This window comes from Ambystoma mexicanum, chromosome 5q (genome assembly GCF_040938575.1).
Source record: "Ambystoma mexicanum isolate Mex_15411 chromosome 5q, UKY_AmexF1_1, whole genome shotgun sequence".
Taxonomy (NCBI): domain Eukaryota; kingdom Metazoa; phylum Chordata; class Amphibia; order Caudata; family Ambystomatidae; genus Ambystoma; species Ambystoma mexicanum.
This window is the reverse complement of record NC_090933.1, coordinates 1,033,347,506-1,033,372,876: the sequence shown is the minus strand read 5'-3', so window position 1 is coordinate 1,033,372,876 and position 25,371 is coordinate 1,033,347,506. Positions and strand designations below refer to the sequence as shown.

Here is a 25,371-nt window from a genome sequence, read left to right as displayed (position 1 = left end):
AAATTTCCCCAGGACAATTTGTGGGATGCATATCTTTCAATAGCAACAATGTTTCAGCTAAGTTTGGTTCTGCAAAATTAAAATTACCTGGGGTACTAAAAGTTATCTGTTTTAGGTATTTTAAGTGTAAACGGGGGATTTGGCAGAGGGGAAATGAGTATTTCCTGCTCAATTTTCTTTTGTGCCTTCAGCAGTTTGTCTACAAAAGCCCTCTGGACTCTGCTACAGTCATCTATAGTGGGTTTAATCGAGGGATTACAAACGGTGGGTTTTTCCCATAACCTGAAAAGGCGGAAGTTATGTTTGTCAGGTTGCGGCTGCAGAGTTTCTGCAGGGTTGTCTTCGGGTTCAGATCGTTTCCCATAGTGCTGGTTTATTGTAGGAATTCACATTTGCACTCTTCCGCCAATCACAATTTGCATTCTTTCAAGCATGTGGTAGCCACCCGATCCTTGGTCACCACACCCAAACTTTTCTGGGCATACCACAAGGATGTGGATTCAGCCTCGAAGATGGATGTACTTATGTTAATAGGCGTAAATAACGACAGACACCCCTGTACTGGCAGCCCGTTCACATTGACCAGTGCCCCAAAATAAAACCACTTAATCCAAGGGTTGAGGTTGTAGAAGACTTCCCCCTCAAGAATTAGGGTTTCTTTCAAAATTAAAATGTCCCTAATGGTTACTCTGCAAAGTACATACATCGACGTTCCCTGGAATTGGTGTGCGATTACCCTCCTCCCCCTGTCCTTCATCCTGTTAGCCGACACTGCTGCCTGCTGCAAGGTTGGAAGGTGATGGTATCCTGTTACTAAGTGGTGAAAAGCTAGACAGTGCTTTTGGGATTGAGGTAGCGGAGGGACAAATGACTAGGGAACAAAGAGGGCCTTCCAGGGGCTCAAACGTAGCTCTAGAGGTCCTACGGCTGCTTGGCCATTGTCTATTATGTCATGAATAATTGATTGTATTGACTTCTTGAAGTTCAGGGATCGGAAACACTTTTTTAAATAGTTTATTATTCTTGACTGGGTTGACTATTTTGTTCCTGGAGACATGGGCAGTACTCGGTGAGGGGGAGGGGGGGTACCTCAACTCCACTCTCTCAACCAAGTGCTGCCTGGCTTGACCTTGCTGAGACATGTTTTGTGGACCTAGGGGTATGAGGAAATGTGTCCGTAGCCAGTAAATTGGCATCAAGAGCGTATGGAATACACATATTGGCATGCTGTGCAAAGACCTCAAATCAAATATAGGAGGTTTGCCCACTGAAGCAATTTAGTTTCATAGGGATGGTCACACAGGCTATGGCTCTTGTCGCCCAGCCTTCACTTCTTCCTCTCCTCCAAAAGTAATTGCATCATTCCTTACACAGAAGTCTGAAAAGGTGCTGGAACCAGCCACATCCCCATGGATTCTTCCAAAGTGTCGCCAGAGGTTTGGGGCCCCTTAATGGCAAATAATTTGTCTGGTGAGGACCCCTCTATCAAAGTTGCCAGAATTATAACCATTAGGAATGTATTTTCTTTCTAACTTTCCCTCGCTGACTTCAAAGGAGACCCCAGCATCTCTGCATTCTCTCTAGAGCTGGACTAATATTTCTGGTGAGTGGGACTTTTTTTTTTTTTTAGCTCTGTTTTGGACCTGCTAACCTGCTCCTGCCATCTAAGCAGGTTGTAGGGCCTGCTGGAACGAGAGGTTTAACCACATTGCACCTGAAGGCCTGCTGACCTTGTCCTTGTGTCGGACAATCTTCCACTCCAGAATTCTGACCCCGGGTCTCTGCCCTGTGTTACTGGTTCTGAATATGAACCATTTTAACCCTGTCCTTGGGTCTGTGCCCAAGCCTGCTGTGACCATCAGTGGCTGCATCAAACATGCAGTCTGCGAACCGCCAATCGTGAACCATGTTGTCCCCACAGATTCCCTGTCTTGTGGTCTTTATGGTGTTGCAAGTGTGGGGTTAGAAAATGGACATGCCTTTGACAGGTGCCAGTTATTTAGAGAAAAAGCTGATGACTGCTTGGAGAAGCTGTAAGCTTCTAAAGCAGCGGAAAAGTCCCTAGGAGCGGCAATTCGCCAGCCTACCCAACCTCAGGGTTCTTCTTTTGCTTGGAGAGGGCGTCCCTTTCAATTGTATTCATCTGTGTCAAGAGGAAGAGGCCAATTCTCTCGGTTGCCCTCCAAGAGGCCCCTCTTATTTCAGATCCGGATCCGCTCACCCAACAGGACATTCTTACCCTGTTGGACAAAGGTGCGATAGTACCTGCAGCAGAGGGTGGTTTGAGGAGTGCGACCCATCTTGGACTTGAGACGCTTTAACAAGTTCTTCAGGAAGGACAAGTTCAAGATGGTAACTCTTTCGCAGATCCTTTAGGCCCTTCGACTCCAGGATTGGTTGGTGTTATTGGACCCATCTAAAACACAAAGTACCAGAGGTTGACAGTTGGTGGTTCTCATTATCAGTTTAGAGTTATGCCATTCGGGCTCACCTCTACGCTGAGGGTCTTTACCAAGCTTATGGCAGTGGTGGCAGCAAGTCTAAGGAGGCAAGGGATTCACATCTACCCCTACCTAGATGACTGGTTGATCGTAGCTTGTTCTCTGGAACAAGCACAAAGTCACCGAAGTCTCACTTGCCACTTCCTCCACAAGCTGGGCTTCTCCCTGAACTTCAAGAAGTCCCACTTACCATCACAGAAGCTTCAATTTATTGGGGCAGTCCTGGATTCAGTCTGGGCGAAAGCCTTGTCACCCGAGTTGAGTTGCCAACATCCCTTGCAGATGGTCCAAATGTTTCAGAGTGCCCAACATCTTCCGGCCTTCGACTTTCTAAGGTTGCTCGGCATGGCATCCTACATTTTTCTGGTGCTAGAAGCCTGTCTGAGAATGAGATTCCTCTCTGGGAAGCACCAGGGTACCCTGATTCACCAGGAGAGCAGGGACAACCAACTATGTAGACAGAATTTCTTCTGCACCAAACCAGTGTGGTGAATTACTCAAAAATGCTTCTGCATACACCTGTTACTGTGTGTCTATGTAAAGTTACATCACCAGTACATCTGGCAGGCACATAAACTAGGACCCCATCCAGCTAGGCAAAGCCATGTAGAACAAATCAAAAAAATCGGTTTATTAAGAATTATAAGACCTAATACCACCTTAACTGACCAAATAGAATTTGAATATTCATCCTATAGATACATAGTTTAGTTTTTAGTTTAGTTTATTCATTTGTATTGCGCACCAGACCCGAGGGTATGAGGGCGCATGAGCAGCAAGGTGATTCAAAGCTTGGTTACAGGATGCTTATACTTTACATTACATAATTATACATTACATTACATAATTACAGTGTGACGATGAAGGAACATGTGTACAGTTTGGCAGGAGAGAATGCAGTAGATGTATTTAAAGAATTACAAATATATACAAGTTTAGTATTACAAATTTACAGATTCTCTTAAAGCATGCAACGCGGAGAGCAGCCGTGTGGTGTTAGAGGTGTTAGTGGTTCGTGTTCTTTAACCAATGGATGTAGTTGCGTCTAAAAAGTGAGTAAGGTTGGGGAGTTCTGAGCGATGGTGGTAGGGAGTTCCAGTGTTGGGGTGCTTTCACCTGGAAGCTGTTGCCACCCATTTTAGTGCGTTTAAACCTGGGGACGGTGAGCAGATTAGCATTGGAGGTTCTGGTGGGTCTGATGGGGCTGTGTTTGCATATTCTGTCTGCCAGATAGCGTGGGGCAGCATTATTCAGGCATTTGTGGGTGAGCGATGCTACTTTAAGCAGGATTTTGTCTGTTGTGCTGAGCCAGTTATGGGATTTCCTGATATCGGAAATGTGTTCCCTCCTGGGAATATTGAGTGCTGCCCTAAGGGCGTTGTTTTGTAGCGTCTGAATTTTGTTGGTGATTTGTTTGGTGGCTCCTATGTAGAGGGCGTTACAATAGTCCAGTTTGGATAATACCAATGCTCTGGCAAGTGTAGTGCAGCTGTGGGTGGAGAGGAAGGGTTTGGCTGCTCTTATGAGCTTACATGTGTAGGCCGTAGAGGATGCCATCGAGCTAACCTGTTTGTGGAAGGTTAGGGAGGAGTCGAGGTATATTCCTAGGGTTTTTACTTCTTTCGAAACCTTGATTAGGTTCCCATCTATGATGAAGTTGGCATAATTGTGGTCGAGTTTGGTTAGGTTGGACGTAGAACCAAGGATGATGAGTTCAGTTTTGTCATCATTCAGGCATAGACTGTGCGAAGCCATCCATGCCTGGATGATGAGATACACTCTGTTCACCAAGGCCAAATCCTGGTTGTAATCTCCCGTCAACGGGATGAGGATCTGTGTATCATCGGCGTAGTTAGTGTAGGTGATACCCAGGCCGTCTAGATCATCAAACAGGGGCTTTGTGAACACGTTGTACAGAGTGGGGGAGACGCACGAGCCCTGTGGGACTCCACATGTAATGGGGATGGGTTCGGCGGCGGCAGAGGAGGAGAAGACTCGCATGGATCTGTTGTTGAGGAATGACTCAATCCAACTGATGGCTTCTTGTGAAAAGTGGGCAGCTGAGTCTAAATGATTACATAGGATTTTATGGTCAACTAGGTCAAACGCCGCAGAAAGGTCTAGCAGGAGTAGTAATGCAGTTTTCCCGTTATCTCTAAGGTCGTCTATTTGGGCTTTCAGATCTATCAGGGCTGTTTCAGTTCCATGTTGGGATCTGAAGCCGGATTGTCTTATTCCTAGAAGGTGATTTGTTTCAAGATACTTTTGAATTTGTAGGTATGCTGTCTTGTCTAGTATCTTGAGCAGGAATGGGACGGTGGTAATCGGTCTGTAGTTGGTTGGGATGGACGGGTCAAGGGAGGGTTTTTTGAGGAGAGGGAGGACCCAGGACTCTTTAAGGTTACTGGGGACTGTTCCTGAGGAAAAAGAGGCATTGATGAGTCTGGTGATGAATGGCGAGAGGTCTTGTGCCGCGTCTTTAATGATTTGTGGGGGGCAGAGGTCACCTTTGCAGTTGGAGGGTTTAAGGCCAAGAATTATTTTTTCTACTTCGAGGGAAGAGACTTTGGAAAAGTTGAAGCGAGCAGAGTTAGGTGTGTGGTGTGAGGGTGGAGGGCTCGAGTGGGCGTTGATGGGGTTGGTAAGATTGGTGAGGGAGTCTTTCTTATTTTTAATTTTGGTTTGAAGGCCAGTGACTTTGTTGTTTAGTGCATTTTGGATACTGGTGCACCATTGTTTGTTTTTAACGCAAGTATCTGGGATTGTTACCGGGGTTTCTAATTCTTTCAGGATAGTAAATAATTCTCTGGAGCTGGAGTTGGATTGGGAGATTCTCAGGTTATAGGATTCTTGTTTGGCCGCTATGATTTCTTTTTTATAGTTGGCCGTTATTTTGTTAAGCAATAGTTTGTTGTGGTCAGTCGGAGATAGTCTCCAGACTTGTTCCAGTTTACTCTTTTCCAATCTAAGGGTTTTAAGATGGCTGGAGAACCATTGGTTGAGGTGCTTTTTTGGTTTGGATTTTCTAAGTTTCAATGGTGCAATGGCGTCTAAGGCTATGCGCATGGTGTTGTTATAGCCTTCTACGAGGTCATAGGGATTAGAGTCTTGGAGTTGGCTTAGTGTAGGAAGAATGAGTGGGATCAGTTTTTCTGCGGTGATATTTTTTTTGCTTCTCGTGTGGATGGCTGGGGCTAGTGCCATGTTGGTTGTAGGGCTTGAGGCCTCAAGTGAGAAGGAGAGGAGGTGGTGGTCGGTCCAGGATTGGGGAGTGTTGTTAGTGATCGATACGGCACAGTTATAGTCTGCTATCCAATCAAGGGTTCTCCCTTTGTTATGGGTGGGGCTGGTTACTTTTTGTGTGAAGCCTAGTTCAGACAGGGTGTTGCTGATGAGAGTGGCTTGATTGTCTTTGGGGTCTTTGTAGCCTAAATTGAAGTCTCCTAAGAGAAGGCATTGTGAGGAGTTTTTTAGGTTGTCGGTAAGGATGGCATTGAGGTCTTCCTCGAAAGATCCCGGGGGTCCGGGCGGTCTGTATAGTAAGTGAATGGATATTGTTTGGGAGTTAGCGATGGGTAGTTTGGCTGTAAGTGATTCACATGATGGGTGGTCTGTGGCGGAGTTGAGTCTGATGTTAAGGTGGGTCTTGGCAATGATGGCCAAACCACCGCCTTTAGCTTCAGTTCTGTCCGCTCGGATGATGGAGTAGTCAGTGGGGATGGCTAGCGAAAGGGCTGGGCCTGCGGCTGCATGAAGCCAGGACTCTGTTATGGCTAGGAAGTCTAGATCTTCAGCTAAAATGAGATCAGCGATGTCCGTGGCATGGGCAATCATGGAGCGTGCGTTGATGAGGGCACCTTTTATAGGTAGGGTTTTGGCTTTGGCAGGGGTGGGGGTGGTAGCTGTGATGAGCGCTCTATTGTTGGTTGTAGTGGAGTTGACGGGTTTAGGTTCGGGTTTTTTTAGCGTAAGGTTAGCGCAGGAGCTGATGGAGGTTCGGTGTGTGAGTATGGATTGTGTGGAGTCCCTGGCTCTAGGCTCGTGTATTTTTGGAAGTCTGGATCGTAATCTGGTCAGCCTGTCCGAAAGGCATGGGGGAGCGGATAGGCTAACATGATTGTGGTGCTGGGCTCTGTGAGGGTGGGTGATGCGGTGCCTAGGCTGGTCAAGTTAAGGGGTGAGCTGGGCAGGCATGCGGAATTGGTGATGTGGAGAATGGTTCTCAGTAGTATAGAGTAAAGGCCCGGGAGGAACATTGTGTGAGGGGGGTAAGGTGCAGTGTGTGTCCTGTCTAGGGTCGAGATCTAGCAGTGGACAGTGCGGCCTGCTTGGAGTAGCCGAATACTACCTAATCCATGTAGTGCAAGGTTGCAGATTGGCATCTGACTCGGGTACAGGTAAGCAAAGTGGTCATAGTAAGTGTTTGTCAATTATCACAGCATTAGGTTTAGAATTGCGCCAGTGTACCAATTAACATCTTGGATCAGAGTAGCATGTATTCAGAATAGCGCCTGGAATGGGAATAGCACCTAGGTTCAGAGTAACACTTAGTTCAAGATAACACCTAGAATCAGAATAACCCCTAACTTCAGAATAGCACATAGAGCAGATTAAGCACAACATTGAGTTTAGTGGCTATAAAAGTATGTTGAGCGGGGACACATTGGGCTGCAGGTAAACAGATCTAGAGGCAGTTGGTGAGCAGATCAGCAGAACAGAGCAGATGGTCACAATGCGGTTCAAAATGGCAGCTGGAATTGCATAGGGTAGCTGAGCAGCAGTGAGGCACAGTGCAGTTATATGTGACAGGGATGATTAGCGACACAGTAGTCTAAATACGAATGTGCACCTATGTACTGGGAATGGCAGCAACTTTGGGCACAGACACAGCATGCAATAAGGCCTGAGTGCACGAGAGTGGCAATAAGTAGCTTGTGGTAACAAAGCCTTTTCCAGAGTCTAGGCAGTTCAATTTAAAAGCGAAGTGGCGTACATGGATACAATTCTTACAGAGATATGACAGACCATTCCTTAACATGGAAACATCTGTTTACTAAACAATTACATGTACATTTAATTTAAAACGTGCCTTCGATAAGTTATACAATGTTCATAAAAATCATCAAAGAACCATGGTCCACATCCTTAGTATGGCAGGCGCCACTAGGCTCTCAGAATGAGATGTCCCTTAACATTTTAAGTGGTTGCAACTAAGCCAATAAATTGAGGCCAACCAGATGCCCAACAAGTGCAAAACTCTATTTGTACTGGCCTATTTTAATAGATCCACCAGGCCACTATGGCCTACCCTAGTCCTAGTCCCGACTTTACAAAACAGTCTTCCTCTTGGCCAAGAAACAGGAGCCCAGAGTCTTCACTCTACGACCAAGTCATCTTCCAACCTGGTGTTCTTTTGTAAGCAGGTATACCAGCTGAAAAAAAAACAGACGGATGCGAATTGAACCGCTGCGCCTAAAAACATACCACCAGACCAGTGACCATCACTACAGCACTGTGAAAACCAATTGCCACCACCAAACTGTGTGGGATTTTTGTGCCCCTGATCGAGAATTAGATCCCTTCAGTGATTTCTCAGATCCCACTGGTCCCAATTCTCTGGCAGAATGACATACCTATTTCAGGTCGCGAACAAGGTCACCCAGGATCTCCTGTGGTGAGCTTGCTGAGAGAATGAGAACCTTTTTGTCAACCATAGCCGCAGATGACAATTGGGATGACACCTCCCTTACACATCGTCGGACTGGGACAAGAAATGGGCCCAGACACCCCAAAAAAAGTGGCCCGGCCCTTGCCTCACGACCCTTGACCTCTATCACCGGACGTGATGTCATTTGACCCCACCCCAAGTAGCATCCCAGGAAGACGATGAAATGCGACCTTTCACCCCTTGAAAAAAAGAGGAAGTGGCATCAAATAGCATTGTTCCTAAGTACACAAAAATATGATGATTTCACTAATGTGATATACACTTCATACAATAATGGATCACCATGTGTATCATTAATATCTGTGTGTATAGATCCATATTGTCAAATTACTGTGAATGCAAGCAGATATCCAAGGCCAAATGATAATGTTATTGTATAGCACTTGCACATAAGCTCTTTTTTTGGGTATTTTTTTTATATAGAACAAATATGCTTACAATATCACCTCATCGTGTGTTGGTACTCATTTATCGACTTAAGAAGGATGAAAGGCTGAGACGGCTTTGCTGGGATTCGAACCTGCAGATCACACGCAGCAGCGAGCGCTCCACCCACTGATCTATCATATCGCCTGTAGTAAAATGATCAATTATTCTGTAGAGGATACCATTAAACGGGAAACTGAGATTTAGCAGCAGACCAGTTAAAGGCATACTCTAGTAAAAAATTTTATTTCAAAAATAGATGGGCCACATTAAAAAAAAAATACTAGCATCCTCCGTTTTAAAACTTCCTATGTAAAATTTTGAGCTATTCAAGCTCAAAATTCGAAAAAGCAAGCACAGGGGCGCCGCCATTTTGTGAAATGGAGGCCCTCCTGTGCTGGCTTTTGCGGCACTAATGAAGGAAAAGCCAGCCAGCTGTAGTAAACAAAGTCTACCGCTGGGTGGCTTTCCCTTCATTAGTGCCGGGACTCGGAGGACGCGGACCGGAGACCAGAGCAGGAAAGCTGCAGCTGAATCTCGGTAAGTGCTATTTATTTTTTTTTACAAAAAATAAGCACTAGCTGCGGTTTTTTTTCTAAGTTTTCCGGGCTGGAGGAGCCCGGAAAACTTAGAAATAAAACCGCAGCTTTAAAAACGTATTTATGTTTGCGGTCACTTCAAAAGCGACCGCAAACATAAATACAACGTTATTGTGTTGGAAAACGCTGCGGTTTTTCGTTCCAAGTTTCTCAGGCTCCTCCGGCTCGGAGGAGCCTGAGAAACTTGGAAAGAAAAACCGCTGCGTTTTCCAACACAACCGCGTGTGTTTCTGCCTGCTGTGGCTATCACTTTGGGTCTCCGGTGCTCCCAGGGGAGCACCGGAGACCCAAAGTGAAAGCCACAGCAGGCAGAAACACACGCGGTTGTGTTTACATGCCGCGTAGTGTTTCTACCTGCAGCTGATTTCCCATTTGGGGCTCTCGGGCAACGCCGCGTTGTCTGCCTGAATCTGCTTTTCCATTTGGGGCTCTCGGGCTCCCCGTGGAGCCCGAGAGCCCCAAATGGTAAAGCAGATTCAGGCAGACACAACACGGTTGTGTTGGAAAACGCTGCGGTTTTAAAACCGCAGCGTTTTCCAACACAATAACGTTGTATTTATGTTTGCGGTCGCTTCAAAAGCGACCGCAAACATAAATACAACGTTTTTAAAGCTGCAGTTTTATTTCTCAGTTTTCCGGGCTCCTCCAGCCCGGAAAACGTAGAAAAAAAACCACAGCTAGTGCTTATTTTTTGTAAAAATAAATAAATAGCACTTACCGAGATTCAGCTGCAGCTTTCCTGCTCTGGTCTCCGGTCCGCGTCCTCCGAGTCCCGGCACTAATGAAGGGAAAGCCACCCAGCGGTAGACTTTGTTTACTACAGCTGGCTGGCTTTTCCTTCATTAGTGCCGCAAAAGCCAGCACAGGAGTGCCTCCATTTCACAAAATGGCGGCGCCCTTGTGCTTGCTTTTGAGCTTAAATATCTCAAAATTTTACATAGGAAGTTTTAAAACGGAGGATGCTAGTATTTTTTTTAATGTGGGCTATCTATTTTTGAAATAAACATTTTTACTAGAGTATGCCTTTAAGTTCATCTGCAGGTCTGGTGCAAAGTTGGCCGCATGTCAAGCCTGCATGCATCTACTTTCCGGCTTCAGAGGTTGGCAAAATGGGGAAATCGGCGAACTCACAGGACATCCCATACTCTGAGCACTCATTACCTCATAAATGCAAACAAACATCCTGAACAGCATGCCAGTGAGAAGGGAAAGATGGACACATTACAACAAAGCATTCATTGTGACACAATGAAGTCAATGGCCACTTGATGTGCTAAGGTCAAATATTTGTACACTGTACAGAAGCTTTTCGGTACAAGGACTTTGTCAAGTGACCGAGAACACCAAGATGGAATGTCTTGTGGTGATCATAACAAGACAACGGCAGAAAGAAAACCTGCTATTATTGAAACTTGCGAAAGGCAAAATACATAGTCCGAAATGGATGCTTATGCTACTCTAAAATTGGTTGTTTATCACCAATGTCATGAATACATATTTATCAATAATGGAACAGCACAGCAACTCCAGGAGGCACTGTGCCCCCCCGCCACCCTGGAGTGGTGGCACGATGACAGCCGCTGGCCCGGCAGCAGCCCCGGCCTCTCAATTTGGCATGCTGCAGCAGCATGTGAATGATGCGTGCATCATAATTTATGATGCACACATCATGCATGCAAATAAATCAAAGCAAGGTAACAGTTGTTACCTTGCTTAGAATTATGCCGATGCATGTATTTTTTAATATATATTTTCCCATATTTTGTCAAATCTTTTTATTTTATTTTTTTCAAACTGGCCTAGGCATGGCCAAAAACCAGCCCCCCAATCCCCAGGGACGATTTTGGCCCAGCCACGGGCCGAAAGGCCAATACAACTCTGCCCTTACAGGATGGGTAGCCCCTGGGCTACAGATAAGGCGAGTACTAGGCCTTTTTATGCATGAAAATCTTGTTAATACGCCAGCTTTATTATTTTCCTGGGTACATTTACACACAGGTTTAGAGCAGAGGGCAGTGCAAAGGTCAGGTTACTTGACAGAAACCAGTAGGCTTCTTGTGATTTTTTTTTTTTTATCAACATGGATGTAATTGCAAACCACCTCTGAAACAGTATTTCTCTGAAGCATTTCAAAAAAATAAACTGCACACTGATAAAAGGAATGGTTTCTTTCCATTTAGCTTCAGAAGCACTCTGCATGTTTCCCTAGAATTTTTAGGATTGTATAATTAGTAAAATGGAAAACTAAGTTGCAATTGAGAATTTTTTTTTTTAACAAGTGATGCTTTTTTTCCCCCAGTAAAAGCAAACCAGTATTGCACAGTTGTATTTTTCAGATTTCCGGTGCTGTGTGCGTAATCATGCAGAGGCAGATCATGTTTACACTTTTAATTTACAGTATAATTATAAAAACCGTGTGTAAAATGATGACTATGCACAGTCTAGTTTACATCCATTCAACCTTGCAGTCAATGGGGTACATTACTATAAATGGTCAGTGGCAGCAGAGTCTTTGCTCAAGGGTGAGTAATTCTGACGAGACCGGAGGCGAGCATTATGCTTATTCTTCTTTAATCCTGCTTAACAGCTTTTTAAATCTTCATACTTCTTATGATATATAGTTTCCTTTTTTTTTTTTTTTCCAATGTGCCCAACCGGCACAGATGATGATAAAATAAACTTAACAGAAGTGTATCAACTACATTTCCCATGAGTCTCTGGCTCTCTGGTAGTCCTCGCCTCGCTCCTGTCCTCAAATGAGGTGTCCTCTGTTATAAGTGTCCCTCTGACTAGGTGCCTTCCTCTTCTTTTTTTGCTGCTTTCGACAGCTAAGTACCCATTTGCTTTCATTAATGATTATTGACTGACCATATGTAAAAAGATTCAATAATGCACAGCGTAACGGCAGCGAAGCACAAGGTGAAGATATTATGACTTAACAGCCAGCGTAAGCTGAATATTTATTCAAATTATATTTCACTTATATATTTAAAACGGGTAAAATCTCTTCATCCAAACACGTTTGGCAATTTGAGTTTTGTATTTCCTTAGTCGGCCCGCAGGCTCGCTTGCACTGGGGCCGTAAACATTGAAGTAGGAACGCAGACGTTTAGCCTGTCTAACGTCTTCGCGTGCGCAAAGGTGTGCCGCGCATGCGCAGTAGGCTCTGCTTGGATAACATTCCACTCAGATTGAAAAAAGCGTCTCGCTGCGAGTTCTGGGAGACTTTCTAGTAAGGGCTGTGGTCCAGGGAGTGCAGCCTATTCAGGACAGATTGCAGGTCCTGGAGGAGCTATTGGGCACCAGAGCTGGCACACAAGATGATCCAGGTGAGGGGACCTCCACTAGACAGCCTCCAGAAAATAACTCAAGGGGGTGTAAGGTCACCCGGAAGAGGAAACTCTCTTCTACTCCCCAGCCCCCCCCCCCCCCACCCCCCCGGGCTCAGAAAAGGGGAAGAATGAAAGGCCCCAGGAGGCGGCTGATGCTCTTAACCCCTACCCCAGGGGCTGATAATATAGGGGACGCTCGCTCTTCCTTGGAGGAATACGACCAGGAGGAAGGACAGGAGGACGCCAACAGCCTCATCAAAGAGGAGGGTAGAGAGCCAGTGAGTAAAGCCAGCTCAGTGGAGAGTACCCCAGATGAGGACACTTCGGACATGTTAGGCAATTAGACACCCCAGATCCACAGAGTGGACCCCCTCTCCGAGAGTGGCTATCTATATGTCAGAGGATCAGAAAACCTCTGGAGAAGGAGACCAGATTTCGCCTTAGAGCGGAATGCCCAAGACCCGAACTCTCAGGCAAGGTATCTGGATCCATTTCTGGGGTCACAAAGATGCTCACTTTCGTGGCGAAGGCCAATAAGGATACTCGGAGGGGCATGGATAGAGTGTGGAAGTCTTGTCAAGACAAGATCCTCGATCTTACGGGACCCATTACGAAGATTAAGGACCTGGCAGAGAGCTCCAAAGACACGGGAGAGCCAGTGGACCACTCCATTCTTGCAGGATGGGCCCGATTGGCTGTATGTTTACTCGGGAACGCAAACAGTGCGATCTCTGCAGAGAGGAGGAGATCGATGCTATTGAAAATCGACAATAAGCTGGAAGACCTAGCATCTTATGAAGCAGGCGAAGGGGCGCTCGGTCTATTATTTGGTGACCCATTCATCAAAGAGATGAATACCTTCGTAGGAACTTACACAGTCCTCCATAAGGAAAGTATTCCCCAGTCGGGTTTTTGCAGGGGTCGGCCGTTACAGAGGTCGATCAACCGGCCGATACAATTCCAACAGGAGAACTCTGGGCCGAGAGCCCAATACTGGAAATCCTGATAGCAGGACGCCTTCTTTCCCAATAGAAGCAGAGGATTCAGGGAACGCCGAGGCAGAGGTTACTACAGGCAGAATAAGCCCACAGGTGAGAGGCATTTACCCACAGTAGGCGGGAGGGTCCTGCTTTTCACGCACAATTGGCGCAAGCGTTCATCAGACGCTTGGGTGCTGCAGACCACGCAGGGTTTCCATCTAGATTTTATTGCAGAGCCAGAGCAGCTAGCAGCCCGACAGCGCATGCATATCTCTTTAGCAGAAAGGAATCTTCTAGATGCAGAGCTCCGGGAGCTAGCGCGCAAGCAGGCCGTAGAGAGCTCATTCCCACTGTACAGGCTTCCTCAGCAACATGCTTCTAGTTCATCGAAAAGGCATGGTACGTCCTGTTATCAGCCTGAAAGAGCTGAACAGCTGGTTGATAAACATACACTTCAAGATGGAAGGAATTCATCTGCTCTCAGACCTCTTCAAGGAAAAACGATTGGCTAGCACGTCTAGATCTAAAGGACGTTTAGCTCCCAATAACCATATCACCCCAGTTCCGACCCTATTTGCAGTTTGAGTGCGAGAAGGAGATTTGGCAATTCAAAACCCTTCCTTTCGGCCTCGCCTCAGCACCCTGGGCCTTTACCAAGCTTCTAAGGCCTCTAGCGACGGCGCTGAGAAGCCAGGGAATCCGGATGATCATCTACCTAGACGACACATCCTTTTCATGGCAGAGGACAAGGAGATTGCAGAGTCAGGTTCAAGGGGCAGCTTCACTCATATCTGGGCTAGGTTTCCTCATCAGCACTGAGATATATGTCCTGATTCCATCCAAAAGGATAGAATTTCTAGGCTTCACTATAGGCACCAGGAAAGCCACGATGGAACTCGCTACGGCCAAAAATAAGAGCAATAAAGAAAGACCTGAGGACGGCTCTGAGGAAGCCGGTTATATCGCTTCGGAATCTAGCCAGGATAGTTGGACTCCTCGCAGCCTCCATACAAGCGATCTTCCCGCGTCTTTTACATTACAGAGCCCTCCAGAGGCTCAAGATCAGGTACTTACAGAAGGGCTGGAGATACCATCGGTTAGTGTCGTTGGACGAGGACAGCAAAACGGAGCTCAGATGGTGGCTGCACAACATGGAAGCTTGGAACGGTCGCACCATATTTGGAGACCTTCCAGAACTCGCCATAGAGTCGGGCGGCAGCAGATCAGGATGGGGAGCCAGGTGTGGTCAGACAGGGGGAAAATGGTCGCAGGAAGAACTAGCCCTGCACATCAACTACCTGGAGCTCCTAGCAGGTTCTTTTGCAGTCGGAGCCATTACAAAGGACAGAGTGAGATGCTGCATCCTCTTGCGGATGGACAACTTATCAGCTGTCGGGTATATCAACAAGCTGGGAGGCACGAGATCCAAACTGCTAGTGGAGCTAGCCAAGGACTTTTGGCGCTCCTGCCTAGAGAGAGATGGAGGTCAAGGCCGAATACCTTCCGGGAGTGAAGAATACAGTAGCAGACTGGAACTCCCGATACTTGGTAGATTCCAGCGACTGCAGACTACACAAGTCAGCCTTCGACAAACTACAGCAGAGATGGGGACCTCTACATACAGATCTCTTTGCCTCGAGGCTGAATTCACAACTCCCCAGAGCGCTAGACACGGATGCCTTCCTGTACTACGGGGTGTGGGGGGGTCACACACATTACGCCTTTCCCCCCTTCGTGATGCTGGCGTGGGCACTAGCAAAAGTGTGCAGGGACAAAGCGGAGATCGTCATAGTGACGCCAGAATGGAGATCGCTAGCTTGGTTTCCCGTTCTGATGGAACTTTCCACGGATTTCCCCTAGAGGATTTATCACAGACAGGATCACCTCTTAGATCCAGCAGGAGCGCCTCACCCTCTTTAGGCTAAGGGGGTCAAGGTCTGATCCTGAATCGGAGTTTAAGGCGCAGATGGTGCTTGCCAGGACGTTCAGAGGAAGCTACAGAGCTCATCAAGGTGTCGTGGGCACCGTCAACAATATGGAGCTATAATTCTGCATGGCAGACCTGGGCTTCATGGTGCAGGGGAGGAGTGTTTTTCCCATTTCAGCCCCTATAGTACAGGTGGTAAACTTTTTAGCATCACTGACCTCGGGTGGGAAAGACTTCAGAACCGTAGGAGTTTACAGGTCAGCCATTTTAGCAGGACACAATTTAGTAGACTGTGTCCCAGTGGGAGAGCAGCCAGCAGTCACTAGACTCCTTAAAGGAGTAAAAGTAAGCAAGCCTCCAGGGCCGATATACTCATCCCTCTGGGATGTTAATAAGATACTCCATCTATTCCCGGAATGGCCGAGAAATGACCTTTTATCAAAGAGACTGCTTTCAGGAAAGCTAGCTACACTGCTATGCCTAGCTTCTTGTAGAAGGGTGTCGGATGTAAAAGCTCTTGAGATCGACAGGAAGATTTTCTATCCGGAGGGAGTGGCGTTTAACTTAGCGCAGCGTACAAAAACGAACTCCAGGATTATTACCTATCCATACTTTCCGGACGATAGCAAGCTCTGCGTAGCGCAATGCATATGAGGCATCGACAGCAGATGTAAGACCTAGAAATGTAACTCGGCTCCTAATAGCGCGCATGAAGCCATATATGTCAGTGGCCCCAGCTACTATCACAAGATGGGTGAAAGAAGTAATGGACATGGCAAGCATAGATATTTCTGTATTCAGAGCTCACTCGACCAGAGGAGCCATGGCTTCCGGAGCTTTTGCAGCAGGAGTTCCACTGCAGGAGATCATGCAGTAATACAAAGCTGTGAACAAGCATAATGCTCGCCTCCGTTCTTGTCATAGAATGAAGATTGCCAAAGCGCATAGCGCAGGAAGTCTTGATTCTATTAAAGACATGGAGGCGAGCATTATCCCTCGCAAGAGGAATTTGATCGTATGCATTAAGGTACTCAAATGGACAGGAGAGACCTGCACAGGAATTTAGCTGTTGAAGCATTATATCAGAAATCATTGGTGTTCAATGTATAACTATCATGTGATTGGCAGCAAATTCCCACCCTTTTACACTTGTGATCTCTTTTCATATAGGGGAGGACCAGAAGAAGCCTCGAGAATAACCAGCTAGCAGATCAACAGGGAGGATCTAAGAATCGTACAGCATAGAGAAGACGGCAAGTTCAATTATGAGACTGTTAGTAGACTATTGTTAAGGTTAAGAGAGTCGAAGACTGGCAAAAGAGGAAGGCACCTAGTCAGAGGGACACTTATACCAGAGGAGGACACCTCATTGGAGGACAGGAGCAAGGCTAGGATTACCAAAGAGCCAGAGCCTCATGGGGAATGTAGTTGATACACTTCTGTTTCGTTCAAGTTTATTTTGTTTGTTTATTTTCTGTGCTGGTTGGGCACATTGTGAGGAAAAAAAAAGGAAACTATATATCGTCAGAAGTATGAAGATTTAAAAAAGCTGTTAAGCAAGATTAAAGAATAAGCAGCATAATGCTCGCCTCCATGTCTTTTTAATAGAATCAAGACTTCTTGCGCTATGGCAATCTTCATTGATATTACACTGATAACAGGTGTTCTAGCCTCTCAAATCTTCAAGACTACAAATAAAACATCCAAAACCTGACTCTCAAAGTCCAAGCGCTGTTCAAAAACAAACCAATGAATGTTACATTGGTAATTGAAATAGAAACTCGGCGAAACCTGTCCCTGTGATAATCCAGATAGGTGTTTGACGAACCATTTATTAAGTGCTACATAAAGTTATCCATCTAGGTACTGTGATCATAATACCTCATTCGATACGCAGTTAACCAACCTCTGAAGGATGTTAGCCAATAAGATGGCTCAGCCGGTTGAGCACTTGTTGCTGCAATCTCTGCGTGATCTGTGGGTTGTGTGTGCGAATCCTGGCAAGTCAAACTCAGCCTTTCATCCTTTCGAGGTAGATAAAGGAGTACTGACTTTGGTTTGGTGGTAAGTATGATAAATATATTCCATGTACAGCGCTTTGACAAGAGCCATATAAATAACCATTTGACCACTAGATCAAATATAGAATTTAGCATAGTCCCTGCCCCTCTGCACTGTTGTATCATAACATCGGCATACCAATAGGTAGTAATAGCTCCAGGAAATTGGGATTTTCGTTAAACATCAAGACAATTCTGCTATCGAATCTCAAAACACACTACAAAATCATGTATGCTTTAGTATAAAACTGGCTAGGTTTATGTGATTTCAACATTTAAATATATACAGGAGAGATCAAATGGCCAGAAATAATGAAAGGTGTATTCTGTCACAATGCAGAAAGCTGCTGCATAGTAATGATTTCGATACAGTCCAGACTTCACATCAACCTTTTAGAGCTGAGGGCAATCTAGACTAGTGATGGTGGCCTTCCTGCCCCCGGTACGGGGGAAACCTTTCCGAATAATGACAGACAACACGGTGGCCTTGCATTACTTCAACAAGAGGTGGTGTAAGGTCACGACCTCAGTGCCCACAACCAGAGCTGCATTACCTCTGCACAAAGAGGAGTCATCTCTTTACTGGCAGTGCATCTAGCCGGAGAAGAAAATGCAGCGATGGACACTCTGAGCAGGCAGAGCACTATCTCCTACGAGTGAGAATTGGCTCAGGAAGTCCTAGCAATCTTTGGGAAACCCTTCAAGAAAAATGTCAGTCGAACTGCCAATTCCCCTGTGAGAGGTTGTCTGAGACAACTGCCCAGTATATAAATGCGATCTACAATACTTTCTGCAAATTTAGAAGGCTGTGGTGTGGAAGGCTGTAATTTTGAGCGTGTGAGCTGCGGGTAATTGCGTGCATTGCAAGGACAGAAGGGGATCCATCAAACGGTGTCACTGCTGCTTCTGTGTGTCTTCAATACTTTTGCTGGGTAGGTAATTAGGCTTTATTCATACAGAAGCTTTCAGTTGGTGCTCATAGATGAGGGTGGATACCATGGGATGTCCGTTGGCAACCTCTCATCTCAATAAACTGCAATTTGAGTCTAGCCTTACAAAGACACTAGACTAGGTCTTTGTTTTCTTTCATTTAATGCTCCCCTCTGCTATATTAGTTTATTGCTTTCAAGAAATGCTTATCCTTCGTATTGGGTAGTTTTAAAAAGACTTATAAACATAGCTTTGCTGACTCCTGTTGACTGCTTACATTTTCCTGGGGTTCCCTTTGCTCTCAGCTATGTCTTTCGATGCCCTGTGTTCAGATAAATTATATTAAATCGCTGATGAGTTGGTCCGCTAGTAAAGAAGCAACATCACCCAGCACCAATCAAATTTGGAAATTGACTTCTGTTGTAACGAAAGATTTGTGATGACATGCCAGCAAAGTACTTGGGCAGACTTGGTGGCGACTTGCCACGCTTTACCTTGGTATACAACGCATAATTAGGCTTTCCCCTTTGTCAGAAAAGTATGGAGGACAAGGGCACACAGTAGGTATTATTTCAAAGATGCTTTTATTCGATGTGGGTACAATCGGCAGTACCCCCTGGAGTGTGCTGCTAAGCAGGCTTCCCATTGCCAACCATCTCCTATTCAATCTACTACACCTTCTAGAACCCCTCTAATATTTCAGCCCATGGGAAGGTTCTGGTCGGTATTTGAATACTAAACACAGGATACTGTTAATACATATAATTGTTCATGCTCCTATTTAGCTTGGGCTTGGTTATGGAATTTAACAGTTGAAAGAAAAGTTGTGGCTGTGAATATGCCTTCTACCCGTATCGAGTCAATATATCTAAAACATTAGAGTAGTACATTTGAGAAACACTGCAAACATGAATTAAATTAATAAAGGGTAGTGGGGCAAAGGTTAAAATGGGTCAGGATGGGGTTGGGGTGGTGTTGTGTTTTTTAAAAAAAAAAAGAAACCTGGGGGTTTAAGGGGACCCCTAATGAAAAATGTGGTATTTTTTTCCACGCTGAAATTGACAACTAATTGTGATCGGTAAAATCACATATAACCTTTCTACCTACCCTCCAGGACCTCTCATTCCACTTTGCTGGTTCTCAGTTCCAATTTTGTTCCGTCTACGAAGGACATTGTTTTCGAACTAAGTATTTAATACGTTTGTGTTTTTTAAATGAAGTTGTGCCAATGAGAGATGCTTTCTCCCCCTCTCTCATGCGACCCTGGCCCAGAGGATAATAAGTCCATGCAGTTTTAATAATGCCCATGTAGGACCCTTTCCCCCCCTCATGTGTCCCTTGCTCAAAAGGTTTATGAAGCTGTGGAGCAAGCGGATCTTCCAGCAGACTTGGAATTGCCTGTGGTGAGGCCAGTTTGGCAAGCCTACCTTGAGGAGTAGAGTTTATTTTATATAGCGCGCCTGACCCAGGGGTATCTGGGCGCTTAGACGGTTACATGATACAGTTTATACAGACAGAGTACAGTTAATACATTCAAGTTACAGCTGATAGGCAAGGTAGGTGGGAAGCATATAATGGAAAGTGATACATAACAGGGAGAAGGGATGAAATTACATGCATATAAGAGTAGGAACTTGGAGGAGCAGAGAGATGTAAGATGTCCGGTAAGTGATGTTAGTTTTTGTTAAGTAGCCATGTGATGACGTGGCTTCTGAATTTATCAAAGATTTGATGTCCTGTATTCCATAATTGGGCGGCTAGTGCCGGGAAACTGGTTCCGCCAGCTTTTTTTCGGTTGTACCTGGGCACCACAAGGCATGAAGTATTGGTAGATCTTGCGATTCTGGTTGGCAATTTCAGTGTGAATTTGAGATATGGTGGGGCTCAGTGGTTCAAGGCTTTGTGGGTGAGGCAGATGGTTTTTAAGAATTATTTCTTGTATGGACCGCCATTTACAAAGCTTTCTGGTTGCCGAGATGTGCTCTCTTCTCAGTATGTTTAATGCAGCTCTGAGCGCATTCTTTTGCAGAGTCTGCAGTTTAATTATTTGTTTGCGCCTAGGTAAAGGCCATTGCAGTAGTCCAGTTTGGACTGTATGAGTGCTCTGGCCAGTGTGAGGCAACTGTTGGAGGACGGAAGAGGGGTCTGCAAGCCCTAATCAGTTTACCAATGTAGGCAGTCATTTACCTGTTTGATTAGATTGGAGTTGGCATTGAGGTAGAAACCCAGGGTTTTTACACCTTTAGCAATAGGTATGTTACCATCGATGAGGATACTTCTGTAGTTGGGACTGAGTTTCAGAAGGTTGTTAGGTGAGCCGACTAGGAGCAACTCCGTCTTGTTGTCATTCAGGCAGAGGCCATGTATGGCCATCAATCCCTGAATGATGGTGTAGACTTTGTTGATCTGGCATACCTCTCTGTCGTAGGTGCCTGATAGTGTTAGGAGTATCTGGGTGTCATCTGCATAATTGGTGTAGGTGACACCCAGACGGTCCAGTTTGTCAAATAGGGGCTTTGTAAAGATTTTGTACAAAGTGGGAGATACGCAGGAGCTTTGTGGGACTCTGCAGGTAATGGGGATCGGGTCGGCCGCAGCTGTAGGTGAAAAGTCCTGCATAGTCCTGTTCGCAAGGAAAGATTGAATCCATGTGACAGCAGAGTTTGAGAAATGTGCTGCGGAAATGCTGCCGATAAGTTTAGGAGGATTAGGAAGGCAACTCTGCCTTTGTCTTTTAGTTCGTCGATCTGGCTTTTAAGGTGAACAAGGGCGGTTTCCGTGCCATGTTGAGGTCTAAAGCCAGATTGACGAGTTCCTAGTAGTTGGTTTGTCTGTAGATGGTCTTGAATTTGCAAGTATGCAACTCTATCTACAATTTTCAATAAAAAAGGAACTGTAGTGATCGGTCTATAGTTAGTGGGTATAGAAGGATCTAATGTTAATTTCTTGATTAATGGGAGAACCCAAGATTGTTTCAGGTTACTTGGGACTGAGTTTCTGGCAAATGAGGAGTTTATTAGTTTGGTGATAAAATGGGATAAATCTCTGGCTGCATCTTTTATGATCCGAGCTGGGGAGCTGTCGGTTTCAATGATTTTTTTTACCTCAGGGATGGATACATTGTTGATTTTGAATCCTGAATTAAGGTGTGCGGTGGATGGTAGGATTGGGTTGGTAATATTGCCAGAGGTGAGTTGTTTGCGTTTGTCAGCTATTTTGGTTTGGAGCCCTGTGATTTTGTTAGGATGCTAGTGCACCAAGGTTTATCCTTAGTGCAGGTGGATTAGGGTTTTCTAATTCCTTTAGGATATTGAATAATTCTCTGGTGCTGGATCCTGCCTGGTTTATTCTGTCGTTGGTTTCTTTTTTGGTGCGCGTTATCTCACTTTTATATGTGGCAGTGATGTTGGTTAGGTTGACTTTATTTTCTGGAGAGGGGGTTATTTTGCAGAGCGTTTCAAGTTTTCTTTATGTGCGTAGTATCGAGTTCCGGGGTGAACCAGCAGTTCAGATGTGCCCTGGGTTTACCTTTGCACAGTTTAAGCGGGGTTATCTGTGGCTTTGGTCATGCAGTCATTGTAGGTGTCGACCAACAGATTTAGGTCATTTGTGGCATATAGTGCATAGTGTAAGGGGACTACCAGAGGTGTTATACCTTGGCTGTGATATTGTTTGTTCCTATTAAGACAAGGTGGTGCAACAACAGGCTTTTTCGATTCTAGGTTGTTGACATTGATTTCTAGGGATAGGAGGTGATGATCAGACCACACAAGTGGTGAGGAGTCCTTGAGGGTGATAGTACAGTTAAGGTCTGCTACCCAGTCAAGTATCCTGCCTTTCTCGTGAGTGGGTTGGGGGTTACTTTGTATAAAACCTTGTTCTGAGGGTAGGTCATTGGGGTAATTATAGCCAAGGTCACCTAGGATAATGTTTTGCGCCATAGGTTTGGTATTTTCAGCTACTAGCGATTTAATGTAGTCTTCGAAAGATCTGGGAGGACTTTGAGGCCTATATATTTGGTGGATAGTGATTGTATTTTTAGGAGATGTTTGGAGCTTGACTGAGAGAAGTTCGCAGGATGCCAGAGGAGAAGAGGTGGCCAGTCTCATGTCTAGGGTAGAATTGAAGATTATGGCAGTTCCTCTTCTTCATGCCTTGGGTCTGTCGGCTCCGAGGATGGAATAGTTGTCGGGAACAGCTAAGGTAAGAGACTGCCCAGCTGCGTCATGCAGCCAGGTTTCTGTCACTGGAAGGAAATCGAGGTTTTTAGCCATAATGACATCTGCAATCTTGTTTCCATTTAATCTTTTGTGCTACTCTTAGGTTGGCAGTTCTTCTCTGACTGGGACTTTAGCTCATCAAGTGGGAGCTAGTGGATAGTGCAGGTTACTTTTAAAGCCATATGAAAAGTGGCTCCCTGGTTTGATTGTGCACATATGCCTTTTCTTCATTAGCAATTTTCTTTCTGCACATTCCTGTTGCCCTATCCCCTTGAAAACAAGTATGGAGGGAAGGAGACACTGCTGCGAGTGCAAGAGTGACCAGTGAGTAACTTTCACTTTCTCTTAACATAAAGGTTCACAAGTCCCAGTTGCTCTAGTGACGAACCTAATTCAACGTTCATCATTCCCCGAATGATAGGCCTAGCACTGTAGTACAGACACTAGTGTTTCAATATGCCTCTGTTCATATTCCCAATTTGCGAATGCAGACTAGACTCCTTGTGCTAGCTCCGAGGCTTTGTTACCTTTAATGGGCTTCTCCATATACTGACGGATTGTGCTGCTGTCAATGTTTAAAGATTTAAAAATGTTTTTTTTGCCATCTGTGGTTGGTATGAAATGAGATGATTTGCTGCACGTGTTCGAATTGTAGTCCTTGGCTTTCACCCCCCTACTCAAGTAGAGGCATTGGACAGATGTCCCATTATGCAAGCCATACTACAATACTTAGTAGTGCTGATATAAATGTATAGTTGGTTTTAATGTCTTGCTTGTTGACACCCTTGACATTGTCGTGCTTTTTTCACATGACGAGTGTTTGAGATAAGAAGTGGAAGTATTTTACACTTCATAAAAATAAAAAATTGGGTGCGATATGACTAAAAAATAATTCACATTTCCAATAGGCATATTTTAAAGTCAAGTAATACGTTTTAACACTAAAACAAGATTTTCCCAAATATTTATTTGCACATAAAGATGAAGCGATCAGGCAGTAGCAATAGTAGACTGACCTTCCAGTGGCACTGCATGTACTATGGATCCGAACACATAAGTTGGGAGCAAGGCTAACTATTTGTACTTCTCATTTTGCTTTGTTGAGATTAAGTGGCAACCCTTATCTGTAGGCCGGCCCTTCGCTACATATTTACATTACACTAAAGCAGTTGTATCTCCTTTTATTTTTTTTGTAGTACTTAACCTTGCAGTGCTTGCATGCATTTGAAATCATTTTGAAAACTATGTGTATTCAATTACCTCCCTTGCCTACTTAATATTTAAATAACAGCAATGGAAGGGATCACTGCTAGTTAATTTGTGATCCTGCTGTAACAGTGTAACATTGCCTCTGAAATGTATTTTAACTGTTGTAAGCTAGGTACCTACGGTCTTCATCTTTTGTCTAGTTGGTAGCTGATAAATTGTGTTGTGCCATATCAACGTAGCCTTGGGTTTTCTTCACTTGGAGTGTTTGCAGACACTTCATCCACGTTATTTATGCAAAATCTGTTTTCAAAGAATAGCAAGGCTGAAATCCATTATGGTAGTTGGTTCGCCTACAGACCTTAAAATCAATAGTGCTTTGTGGGCTTTTTCTGTCGTGGTTTGCTTGGATGGATTAGACCTGGTTGAAGTAAGGCCCACTTGTTGTGCTTGACTTGCCGTGATCCTTATCTCCTCAGCTCTCCCCTCTTCCTCTGGCTATTTGTTCACATCGCAGGCATTCGTCCCTGTTGTATGTCTTGTTTGGATGTAATTACCTATTGGCAGAGATTGAACGACCGTAAGCTTTGGCTTTCTTAATTGGATCCTCATTGATGCTCTGAAAAGGTGGCGCTTTAAACAAAATAAATGCCTTTAATGCATTAACACATCGTTTTGCGGTCCTTAGGCCCACTCTCACTTTCTGACAATTTTTCAAAGCAACCTCGTGCATGGATGTGAATAGACTTGATTAACATCGGTGAATGGTCTGATAACCTATCAGAATGCATTTCTGGCCCCTTCAACATCTTGTGAGGTGTTGCTTTGGTCTTCTGAGGGACTGAAATCGATTTGAACGTGTTTTTATTCGTATGTTAGACACTTACAGAACATGATTGTGTAATGTGCCGTGTACATTTGGCCAGATGCTCTTGGTTGTGCCTTTGGAATCGGGGATTTAACGGCGGGTTGCTTGTTTTTTCAGCCAATAGCTAAAAGTTAAATTCAAAACTTGGTTTTTGTAGAACTCTGAAATTTTGTGTATAATATGTGCTTGTTCACATATGAATATTTTGTATATTGTCCTCTACATAACCATGAAAAGGCATTCAAACTAGTTTTTGATGTACATGTTGATAATGAAAAACCTTTATGTACTGATTTGAGGTAGGGAGTATGTTTATCAGGCCTCAACATTTGCAATAGACGCTGGCTAGTATAATTGACTTTTTGAGTACGAAATGGTGAGCGGTGTGCGTTTAGAGAACCGAGGGAGTGAGCGACTTTGTATGCCTGGCTAGTAATTTGCATCTAGAGTTTTTCGCACATGGGTTTTCAGAATGCATGGTTTTCTAGTCCTCCCATTCACAAGGAGGCTGCATTGCACGCAAACTAGGTTTCAGCTCAGTGGACATAGCTGTACTTTGCGATAGCTACAAAAACAACTTGGACAAACGCACTT

The 25,371-nt window shown here is 44.9% G+C and overlaps 1 protein-coding gene across 1 annotated transcript in view; it reads left to right on the top strand.

Moving 5' to 3' along the window:
• EIF3H (eukaryotic translation initiation factor 3 subunit H) overlaps window positions 1-25,371 on the top strand; it is a 434,278-nt gene that overhangs the window by 101,287 nt on the left and 307,620 nt on the right. The window lies entirely within an intron of this gene.